We start from the raw sequence: 12,071 nt of genomic DNA on the forward strand, positions 1-12,071 counted from the left end.
GCACTTGCCCTTTCTGAACCTCAGGAGGTTCCTCTCTGCCCCACTCTCAAGCCAGGAAAGATCTTTGCCAGGCGAAACACGAAGAATCTCTTCTCCTCTCTTCCAGCACATATCCAGGTGGAAATGGGCATGGCAAAATCCTGAAGACTCAAGACTTGTACTCAAAATTTAGGTGATATCCTCTGGAAGAACTCTCTAGCACTGGAAGTTCCCCAGTTGTGCCAAATTGTGTTTTTCAGGTTGATTTCAATGGTTGCACAAAACTTTGGGGCAAATAAATATTTGACATAAGGACTCTATAGTGCTGGTTTTACCATCTGTATATTATATGCTATTTCATAGTCTATTTATACAATCATTTAGGTTGGAAAAGACCTGTAAGATCGTTGAGTGCAACTATAATTAATTTTTACTTTGTAGCCAACGTGATAGCCACATGCACTTTCCCACAAGGAGGTGTCATATCAGTAAAGGAAGTGTATCAGCCTTTTCTTAGAGTACTTGCCTCTTCAGCAAGAGGAAATTTCCTCTGCAAAATGAGCCTAACTCATTTTGAGCCTATGCTTTCGAAGAAGTAATTTGACAACATCCATGGCCTCTTGGCAGATCCTTCCAGCAGTAGGGTTAACTCAGCCAGCATTTCAGAAAGAGAAAGACGATGATGTGTGACTTCTAAAAGCATCTCACCTCCTCCCAAGCTGCTGTTGGTAGTGCTGCCTGATTTGTTTGCAAGGGCAGAGCCAAAACCACTAATAAAACTTGAATTAAAAAAATTGAATAAAGAAGTGGAAAGTCTCCATAAAAATAAAAAATCACTTTATGGTCCCTGTGAGCTTTCCTTCTTTTTCTCTTCATATTCTACACTTCTTTGTTGTTGCAATTTTCCTCATTTTATGTGTTTTCTTCAGACTGGTTTTCATCCCTCTGCTCTTTTAAAATACTCTCCATGAGATGCAGTTCTTTTCTGACTGATCTTTAATTATTCTGATTTCTCATTCTTTCTTTTCTCCTCTCTCTTTTTCTTCTGTCCTCCTTCATGGCTCTACCAACATGGCAACCAAATGCCTCCCAGTCATTTCCAAATCCATCCTTACAACAACATGGCTACAGAAGAGAAATACAGTTGCCACCAGTTTGCAGACTGAGGTATGTGACTTCGAGGAATTGACATAGGGATTGGCATCCCCTGGAGGTGGGGTGGAAATGAGACACCTGGCTGCACAGGGTTTCCTGTGAACACCTGGGAAAAGCTAAGATAATTCCCAAGCCAGCAGCTTGCCCAGGGGCTGGTGAAGTTGAAGGTGGATATGGCAACCTTTGTAGGAAGCCTGGGTGCTGCAGTGATTGCTAAAATGAGATGGAATGGATTTGAGCAAGCACAGCTACCCCAAATCACATAGAGCTTCTACTTTTAAAGGAAGACATGATCTCCAGTTTCTCCTCTCCCTACTACTTCTCCTTATTCCCATGGTTCCAATCTGACTTCTCCACCTTTCTCATTGTTGCAGTTATTCACCTTCAATATAGAATTGTGAGGTTTCTTTCCAACACTGAGGTCTCTTCTTTCCTCTTTCCAAATGGGCACTTCCTCATCCTTCTCTTTGTCTTGGTCCCATGACAGCTCACCTGCACACTTGCATTGCAATATTGCACTTGCTCTCCTGAAGTCAGGGAGCTGGAGTCCTGCCTCAAAAATCTCTTAGGACACTAGAAACAAAAAGTAGAAATCATCGAATCCCAGAATGGTTTGGGTTGGAAAGGACCTCAGAGCACATCTTGTTCCATCACCCCTGCCATGGGCACGGACATCTTCCACCAGACCAGGCTTCTCCAAGCCCCATCCAACCTGCCCTTGAACACTGACAGGGATGGGGCAGCCACAGCCTCTCTGGGCAACCTGTGCCAGGGCCTCACCACCCTCACAGCTTGGAAGAACTTCTTCCCAAGAGCTCATTGCAGTCTCCCCTCTGTCAGTTTGGAGCCATGCCCCCTTGTCCTGTCCCTCCAGGCCCTTGCACAATGTCCCTCTCGGCCTTTCTTGTCAGCCCTTTAGGGACTGGAGGCTGCTGGAAGGTCACCCTGGAGCCTTCTCTTCTCCAGGCTGAACACCCCCAACTCTCTCAGTCTGTCTCCACAGCAGAGGGGCTCCAGCCCTCGCATCATCTCTGTGGCCTCCTCTGGACTTGCTCCAGCAGCTCCGTGTCCTTATGCTGTTGGTGCCCAGAACCGGAGGCAGCACTGCAGGGGGGCTCAGCTGGAGTTGTTTTTCCTCTACATTACCAGGCTAACAGTATTGTTATTTAACTTTCTGCGGTATGTCTAGTTTGCAATGTATTTATTAAAAGCCTGATTGGGAGAGGTGCAGTAAAGACCGAAGGACTTGCAGGTGAGGCCCACTTTGGCAGCATCAAAAGAAAACCCAGGCATTTTCCAAAGGAACTGATGCAAATCAAACCAGCAGCAACACAATGGCAGGTAACATTGGCGATAACTGCAGTGGAATGTGCACTGGGAGAAAAACCTATTCTTCAGCTACATCTTTCAGGGAAAGGACAAGCATATAATTGTAGACAGATCTGTGAGGAGCTCTGCTCTGTAAGCAATCTGATAGAAAACAAGCAAGCAAATTCTTGGTTTACACAAAGACAGTATGTGGAGGAATTATATATAGCATCTTTGTGGCAATTCACAGCTGCCAGGCTCTAATCCTGCCTCAAACAGGGTAATGCAGAACTGGAGGAGATTCAGAGCTGCTTGTGGCAAGGAGCATGATCCTCCTAACAGCATTAAGCGGTGTGGGCAAATCAATGCTACTTCATTATGAGACGAGGAGAACAAAAGCTGGCCTTCAGGCCCAAATAGGACCGTTACAGGATGCTGAGCTAACTTCAACTGACTTCACAGAAAAATTTCTTGCTGACTATCAGTTTGCTAATGCTTCAGCTCCTCACTGTATGCCTTGCAACGCAGTACTAAGTTTACTCGAGGGATCCCATACTATATGGTCTTGACTGTACCAGAGGGTGAATACTGCACGTTTTACCTCTGTATCTGCATTAGAGACATTACACACACATTTTGCTCCGAGGGGGTCAGCTATTTGAGCAAAGAAGGTAGGGAAACTACAGAGAAACCACATATATCAAACACCCATCTCCCATGTCTGGTATCCAAGAATCATTAACTACTAGTTGATGCCACATACAAGTACTTATTCTCTCAGCAGGACCACAAGATCTTCCAGACTGTGTTTAGTAGGGCCTATTTAATTCTGTTTTCAGAGTGAAATTCTAAATCTGTCACTACACCATTGCTAAACTCTTGAGCTTTAATATTGACTAACCGTAGTGACTGGTAAATCATTTGGGGTCATGTGAGTGCAGCATGCCCAGACATACATTTTCTGGCAGTCAATTTCTTTTTGTATGCGTAATACCTTAGCTCACATCTCTTAATAATGTGGTCTCGTTTCACTTCCAGGATTGGAACTTAAATCAACCTGGACATCGTTTTTTACATAATATATGTTTATGGTGATGGGTGTTTTTGTGGTAAGAGGCCATTAGTGAGAAAGCCTACTATCAGTAGTCTCAACCACAAACATTTGCATTTGGCAACAAGCTGTAGCAATGTTTTAAAATATTCCTCAGTTGTAATCCTTTTTATTGTAAAAAATTTAATAAATACACATTTATTTTGCTTTTGGTCCTTATGATCCCAATATGAGTTCATTACATTTTTGCTTGATTCCTAAATTTGACGTTCACTGTCATACAACACGATGCATGGCACCTCCTAATTTAGGCCATTCTAGGTTTGAGTTTTTATACCAAAGGAGTGAAAAACTTTCAGCTCATAATACACTATCACTTAGGCCACTCACAGAGTTGTATACCATGACACCCAACCCAGCTGTGAGTCCCCACTAGAAGTATTTCCTTTACTTAGGGACTACATTTTTGTTGGACTTTGCCACCAATACAACTATTTCCTGTGGTGCAGCAGTGGGGCACCCTGCTGCTTTGTTGCCACAAAGGAGTCTTGTATTGCTACACCAATGGGTTTCTCTCAGCAAGGACTGCTGAATTCAAAAGAAGAAAGGCATTCAGCAGGGAGTTGGACTGGATGATCTCTAAAGGTCCCTTCCAACCCTTACCATTCTGTGATCCTATGATTCCATGACCTAAAGATGTTTCATATCTGATTTCCAGTTACTGCTATATTCTGGGATTTTACATTCACTTTAACCCTTGATTGTTCTATTCTCCATGCCCATGTCTCGGGTGATTTATATGTTCAAGCTCCATCACAATTCCTTATTCCACCACGGAATAAGGATAACCTCTCCTAGGTAGATTATCACAATTTTAACCCCCACACTGTACCTTCCATGAACAGAAACTGCAGCATGTCCAAGTTTTATCAACGTTGGTGATCCATTGCCACAATTTTGTGTCATCTTCAGAGCAGTGGAAGGGGTTACAGTTATCAGTATGAGGAGGCATCTGCAGCAACAGAATCAGAGCTACCCATGTCTGATGCTGGAATTGCTTTCAAATTTTCTCTGCCCTTGCTCTGCTCCATTTCCTTTCTTGCTTCCAGCCACAGCAGTTGACCAACAACAGTTACTAAATATATACAAATGGTGAAAGAAAACCCAACATTTAATATTCAATGACTTTTCGTTCTTCTGCACTAACCACGGAGGACAAAATGGAGAAAAGTTTGTTCATGACCTATAAATTTCAGATTGTGACAAAGGGGATCCATCCTCCCTTTGCACTTTGTTGATTTGAATTGACAAAGAACTCACCCCTTTAACTACAAATACTGCTTCCTGTTTATCTTGTGGTTTTGTACTCCTGAAGCACCACCTTTATCCCTTTCTTCTCTACTTGACTGCTTCTCCTGGTTTTTCTTGCATTTCTAATCACTTCTAGTGCATCTGTTATCCAGGTTAATGCATCTGCCTCTGCAGGGGTCTCTCATACAACTCAGGACCTAATTAACTGCAGAAGATTTCATGGAGACCAAGAGCTGAGAAGACCCCAGGCAGGCTGAGGCACTTTGTGAGGGTAACAAGATGCCCAGGATGCTCATAGATAAGGCCAATGAAGTTTTTTGGCTAAAACTCTCCTTTTTTCTTCTACCTCATACTTCATGGTGCAGTAAAACAGGCAATGGGGAAGATTCTGTGTTAAACCTCTATTAACAGGGAGAGATAGAAGAGGAACTTGGTAATTGCTGTGGGGGTGTCAGCATCACTGGTGGGAGGGACGGTAGTGGTACCCACAGTGATTCAAGATCCCCAATTAGAAGAGAAGCTGCTGTGGTAGTATCAACACTATTTTCCTAATCACAGAATGCCAAAATGGAGGGGTTTGTCAGGGCCCTGCAGAGCTCATCCAGCCCAACCCTCTGCTAAAGCAGGTTCCCCTCCATCACAGGGCACAGGAATGTGTCCAGGTGGCTTTGGAAACCTCCCGAGAAGGAGCCTCTACACCCTCCCTGGGCAGCCTGGGCCAGGGCTCCCTCACCTCAACACCAAACAAGTTTCTCCTCCTGTGCCACTGGCACTTGCTGGGTTCCAGCTTGTGCCCGTTACCCCTTGTCCTGGCACTGGCCATCACACAACAAACACTGGCCTCAGCCTCTCCACATCCACCCTTTAGGGATTTCTCAGCACTGATGAGGTCCCACCTCAGCCTTCTCTTCTCGCAGCCTTTCCTCCTCACACAGATGTTCCAGTCCCCTCAGCATCTTGGTAGCCCTGCACTGGCCTCTCTCCAGTAGTTCTCTTGAGCAGTCTCTCTGGAGCTGAGGATCCCAGAACTGGACACAGGACTGCAGATGAGGCCTCACCAGGGCAGAGGAGAGGGGGAGGAGAATCTCCCTTGACCTGCTGCCCACACTCTTCTTGATACATCCCAGGATGCTGTTGGCCTGCTTGCCCACAAGGACACATTGCTGCTCATGCATTGAGAGGGAGAAGATGGATTTGAGGCGTAGGAGCAAGAATCTGGTGTTGTGTGCTGTTGGAAGCTACAGAGTGAAGAAGGGCTGACAGGTCTGTCTGATAGCAGCAGGTTTTGTGTGCCTCACTGAACTACTCTGGTTTCAAAGTAAGCACTTAAGTGCCTATTGGCTGCATGAGGGCTTTAGTGCTCTTCAAACTAGTGAAGCAGATGATACTTCAAAGGCATTAAAAGTAGGTTAAGGAAAAGTATTTCACAGATGGAGTAGATATCTGAATAAAACTGGCAGTCTCTAAGCACCGGTGAGTAAATAGAGGGGGTTCTCAGTGAGATCATCTCCATAGGGTTTGCTTTATTCCATAAGGCTCTGCTTTATTCCCTGTTCAGCACTCTGTCTCTCTGGCACAATTGCCAAAAAAGGACAAGTTACACCAACTCTGATGGGAGTTATCATTCCACTTACCAAAAGACTGAAACAATCAACTTTTTTTTACACAGGCCACCTAACAGCCAATAACAACAACAAAAATCCATCAGGAAAGAACGAGAAAATTCTTTCTCCTATATTCAGTATTATCCAATCAGCCAAGTGCATTGCAAGGAGGGCTGAGTGACAGGTACAGGCAAACACAGGCACCCATGTGACACCATCTGGCCCTATGCAAGAGCTGTGCAGGAGCTGCTTAACCCTTACCCCTTTGTCATCTAGAACCAACTCCTTCACATCTAATGAGTCCACTTTAAGGGACTCTGAAGTGTATTTAAATGCATTTAAAAGTATGTTTGACTTCCGTGACTAGTAACACTTGAAATGACCAAAACAAAAAACATTTTCCCACCCCTTTTTTTAGCCTGTTGCTCATATGAGATGAGGAAATGAGGTTATATGATTTCCCTTTAGAGTTTATAATCAGCCACATCATTTCAATAATCTACACTTAGTTCCACTTTCTATTTCTTAAATGGTAGTACAATGCAGCAGTGTTTTGGTTGCAGGCTCCACAGGAAGAAGTTTCAAAAGCCAACAAACACTATGACTAGCATTTAAGAAATTACTATTATCCCTTTTAAATATCATGAGATGTTTCTACCATCTTGAAGTTTTGTAAATATTAAAAAAATTAATTTACCTTCTGATCTTAAACTGTCTAATGCTGCGTATTACAAATCAGTAAAAACAAAGCTCAAGCAACTTTTTCAACCTGAAAGAGACCAGCAGATCCCTGTGATCTGCTCTGGGGATCCGTCGGCACTATGTACCATGTGTGGTAGCACCTGGTGTTCCTTGTGTCAGTGAATACTAAGCTTTGGCATCAGTGATTTGAAAGCAACAGGGTTTCACATAAACCTAAGTGTCACGCCAAAATGAGGACACTGTATGTGTAACAGGCAGCATTTCTTACAGTTAGCACAACACTACAACCTCGTGTTTGCAACCAGCTGTGCCATTAGCTCAACCAGTGTTAGAAGGAATGAAATATTTGTCCTATGAAAGATAGGAATTAATAATAGCAACACTAATAACTTTAGTTAAGTACATAAATATAAACACATTATTAATCATTAACAGGAATCAGTCCATTAATAATGCTTCAAAGCTCTCTAGGAGAGGAGCCATAGGAAACTGAGATTTCAAGTTTGGCCGCTTGTTCTCAATCTTTATCAAACAAAAAAGCAATTGTTTAGGAAAAAAAAATCTGCTGCTATTTTGCATGGCTGTCCCTCTTTTGACACCATCTGTGGTCAGATTAAATGCTGAGATCTGAATTGACATGTCTGCGTTTAATCTCCTGTTGATGCTTCTGCAGATTGAGAGGTAAACCCAAAAATTATTCCAGGGGGGTTGGCCAGTCATACCAGTTTGAGTTATGCCAGTGCCATCTTAATGAATTTCTTAAGTCAAATGTAAATATGACCCTGGAATATGGAAGCATACATTTTTGTTCTCTGAGGTCTAATAAAAACACAAAAGCTTTCTGTGTGGTTGAGCATGGCATTAGAAGTACTTTGCAACATACCCCCAGACCCTCTGCAGCTTCTGAGGCTGAAATTCAAGTACGCCGAGTTTCCTGCAGGACATTAAATGTTTTCCTTTTAATTGTTTACAATTTGCTCTCTGCTGTGCCTGTGCTTGGAGCCAATACCATAAAAAGCCACTGACAAATCTGAATCGGCTGCTTTTGCAGGCAGGAAAGCAGAAGAAACGTGCGCGGGGGGCTCTTCTACTGACGGGCAATAACTCTGCGGTAAAGGACCCAGCAAAGTTACAAACCACATACTTTTGCCCTTGCATCGAGCATAAAATAGGTCACGGCAGAGAGACGCTGTGGCTTTAAGTATTGCCTGGCCTGAGCCGGATTATCATTAGGTTACGTAAGTGCTGATGAGCTGCTTTTCATTAAGGCTTCCCCAAGCGGTGCTGGGAGCAGGCGCTGCCTCCGACAACTATCCTAGGGAGGGATTTCCTCCCCTGCTTGCCACCCCTCTCCTTGTAGCCAGCAGTTAGGCCACGGTGCTTGCACAAGCCAGCACGGGCTAAGTCGGTGTCTGAATGAGAAACAACTGGTTGACCTTAATGGGGCCGTGCATGAATTTTGACTAAAGCATGTTTGCAAAGTTGTAAAAGTAAGAGGTTTGGAAAAGGTGTGAAATCAGTGTGTTAAAAGCATCCTGCTCTTGGCTCAGAGCTTTTTTTTTTTTTTCTTGGAAGTGAAATGTATACTCTGCTGCATAAAAATGCAAACCTTCATCTCTTTTGGTGGCCTGGAACACTGGCAACGAGGATGTCACATGGGAAATGATGGCACGATGCTGCAGCACTGCACACCTGCTCATGCAACCTGAGAAGATGGACAAAAAACAATTATAACAAAGCTGATTTAAATCCTATTCTCATGCTCAGAATCAGCACGTAGTGTCCAGGTAGTACCTTTAGGTGCCAAAGTGCTTCTGTCCAGGGCTCTTGCCTCATCTCAGGATGTGCTGGAGGACAAGGAATGTTCATTCTCAGGCCTCAATTCTTCCATGTACTGGCTTTTTGCTGTCATAGCAGCTGAGAGTGATGCTTCACTCTCTGGAGAGATCATCCACCTCTGAGGCCTCTGGCTGCTCACAGGCTCTATGCAGATAGATTCATGCCGCAGTCCTGACGACCTGCTAGTCCAGATGCCATCATCAAATGCCATTCTTCTACCCTTCAACAGCCATTTGCTCCTCCCGGTGTTCCCACACCTGACATTCCTATTCAACCCCCCATTTAGACCAATCTTAACATTTCTGTTACTTTTTAGGGGACAAGCATGCCAGCAGTAACAGAGGAGCTCGGCCTGAGGCAGAGTCAAGCCCATATTCAGCTCTAAGGAGCTGTACTCATATTAAATAGAGGCAATACTATCATCAAAGAAATTATTTCTTATTACAACGCTAAGTCTGGCCAAGAAGCTTTAAAGAACTCCATAGTATTAATTTTGCCTTCTTAGATTAACGACTGTACTGTGGCTACTTGTGGCTTATAAGAAACTCTTAAAATAGGCTGCTTTGTGAACAGAAATAAAGTCTGAAAATGGCCTTTAGCCCAAGTAAGCTGTATGGAAAAAGGTCTACAGACGACAGCGTCACACGGAGGGTTTCTGGCAGGAAATAGGACAACCAGGAGACCTGATGTCGCTTTGGTTGGCAATTCCATCACTTACTTGTTGCTTGCCCCCCACTTAAGCCTCTAAAACGCTGCTCTGTACGTGTAAAATGAAGACTGTCATATCATCTTGTTTCACAAAGTGCTGAGGCTATTAAGATCCAACAGCAGTAAATTATTTGTTGTTTGAAGTCAGTTGAAAGTTAAAGCTGCACTCAGATAAAATCTCACCCACCGTGGTATCACATACCTGGTGAGAGAGGCCTTTGTTTTCGATTTAATTCTAGGAAGTTTTAAAATAATTTCATTTTGCTGATGGATTTCATTTTCACTTCATGTGTGTTTCAACGAGACATTTAATCTTTTTTTGCCATAATACGTTTTGAAGCCTCATTCATTTAAATTGTCAAAGCCTGACAGCTCTGTAATGTACTTAAGAACAGCATTGTTTATGCCTGCATTCCATTGAAAAATTAATGTGCAGAATAAAGTAATAAAAACGGCTTTATACTTCTCAGTCCTACTATCACTGGAAACTTACAATGTCCCTCTTGCCTAAGATTAGCTCATATATTACTTTCTCGTGAGGAATTCACAGAAGGGAAATATTCTAACATCCAGCTCTGTATTTGTTGTCGAGGCTGAGCGTTTTCTGCCTGAATAAAACTGAAGTGGGCACAGCCTGCAGAGGCAGTGGAGAGCTGGCAGCTCAGGAGACTCCGGGACTTTTACACAGCTTCCCTTCCCTCACTGCTGTCATCAAGTGAACAGGACCAGAAGGATTCTATTAGCACTTCCACCTAGATGTGTTGCAACGAAGGGTCATGCAGCAGCATGCAGCTGCTGTTAATGTTGCCTCAGCCCCTACCAAGAATGCAATTAAAGGAGAATCAGAAGCATTCCTTCGTTACTCCGTGGACAGCGTGAGTTTTGCAGCAGAGATCTTGTTGTGGGTGCAGGATCTCAGGTTGCTGCTCTCCTCTGTCTTGTTCCTCCACCGCTTTCCTGCTCATTTCAATGCTTTCGTTCACATGCACAGGCCTGAAATTGTTCTAAAAAAAAGTTCACTATTTGTCTAGATGGCCAAACACACATAACTTTTATACAAAAGCACCCACAGTTAACCAGGTTGGAATTACTAAAAAGTAGTCTAGGAAAAAGCCTTTTTAATCCCCAAATGACAAAAAACCAACTCTGAACAACTGTGATCAATATCCCCTGGCCCTTTGCTGATCAAAGGAGTTAACTGAGGCTTATCTTGCTCATCCCCTTCATAGTTGCTCCAGAGATAAGGAGGCAATTATGAAATACAAGTTTGCATGGGCTTTTTCTGGGAAGCAGAGACCCTCAGAGATAACTGCATGGATCCCAAGAAAGGTATAATTTTCTGAGGAAGAAAAAAATCCAGATTAGTTGACAATGTGGCTGACCACACCAGGTAGATTTGCCATGTTGTGTGCTTGACTGGGCCTTTTAGGGCAGATTTGTTTTGTTGTAACATACGCACTTTAAAGCCCCCGAGGAAAAGGAGCCACCTGAAAGCTCTGGTTTATTTTAACTATTCAACCCATTGAGTTGTTTTGCTCATGACACATGAGTTGTTTGGGGATGTCACAGTTCCACAGAGAGGATGAATAGTGTAACCAGGTACAGCCTGAACAGGATAAAATAGTTGTCAGAGGAATTGAGACTGCTCCATGTGCAGCAGCTTGGCATGGAAGTAGCTGAACAGACAGCGAGCAGACCAAACGGCAAGTCGAGGGCTGCATGGTACCATCCATCACCCCACACTGCTTGCTGAACTTCATGTTACTGGTCCCAGCTCTGAACCAAGGCACATTTCAGACCTTTTGATATCTAGATGGGAGAAGAGTGATAACTTGAGATGGCCTTTTAAGTCTTCCTCAAAGCCTCATTGTGGAAGGTGATTGGGAAACAAGAACCAGCAGGTATGTTCCAGCATGGAATGCTTGTGCTCATGGACAGCAGCTCCTGACAGGTAAGCGGGATGAGGAGACCCTGAGCCCAGCAGACACCTCCTCAAACCTTAAGTCAAGCCTGGTATGACAGCCGAGGCCTGGGTTCGAGGCAGTGGGGCTGCCTGGGGAGCAGTGAGAACACAGTCCCGAGGCTGAGGCCACTGTGGGGACATGGGTGATGGCAGCAGAGGGGGCTTGGGCCGGCGAGGGCAGGCTCCCCCTTCCCTGAGATCGGCGGAGCCCCTCAGGCAGCGGCGGGCAGGCCCCGGCCGACCCTTCTGACACCAAGATGGCGCGCACTTCCCTCTGACCCTTCCCGGGGAGCAGCGATGTGACTGCGGTCTCCCCATCGCCTCCGCCCCGCAATGCTGGGAGCCGAGCCGGACCGCGGCGAGAGGTCGCTTCTTAGAGGGGGCGGAGGGAAGATGGCGGCCAGCAGCGACTGAGGGGGGAGGAGGAGGAGGAGGAGGGATCCAGGCCGGG

The sequence above is a fragment of the Colius striatus genome, chromosome 2, assembly GCF_028858725.1.
Source record: "Colius striatus isolate bColStr4 chromosome 2, bColStr4.1.hap1, whole genome shotgun sequence".
Classification (NCBI taxonomy): Eukaryota; Metazoa; Chordata; class Aves; order Coliiformes; family Coliidae; genus Colius; species Colius striatus.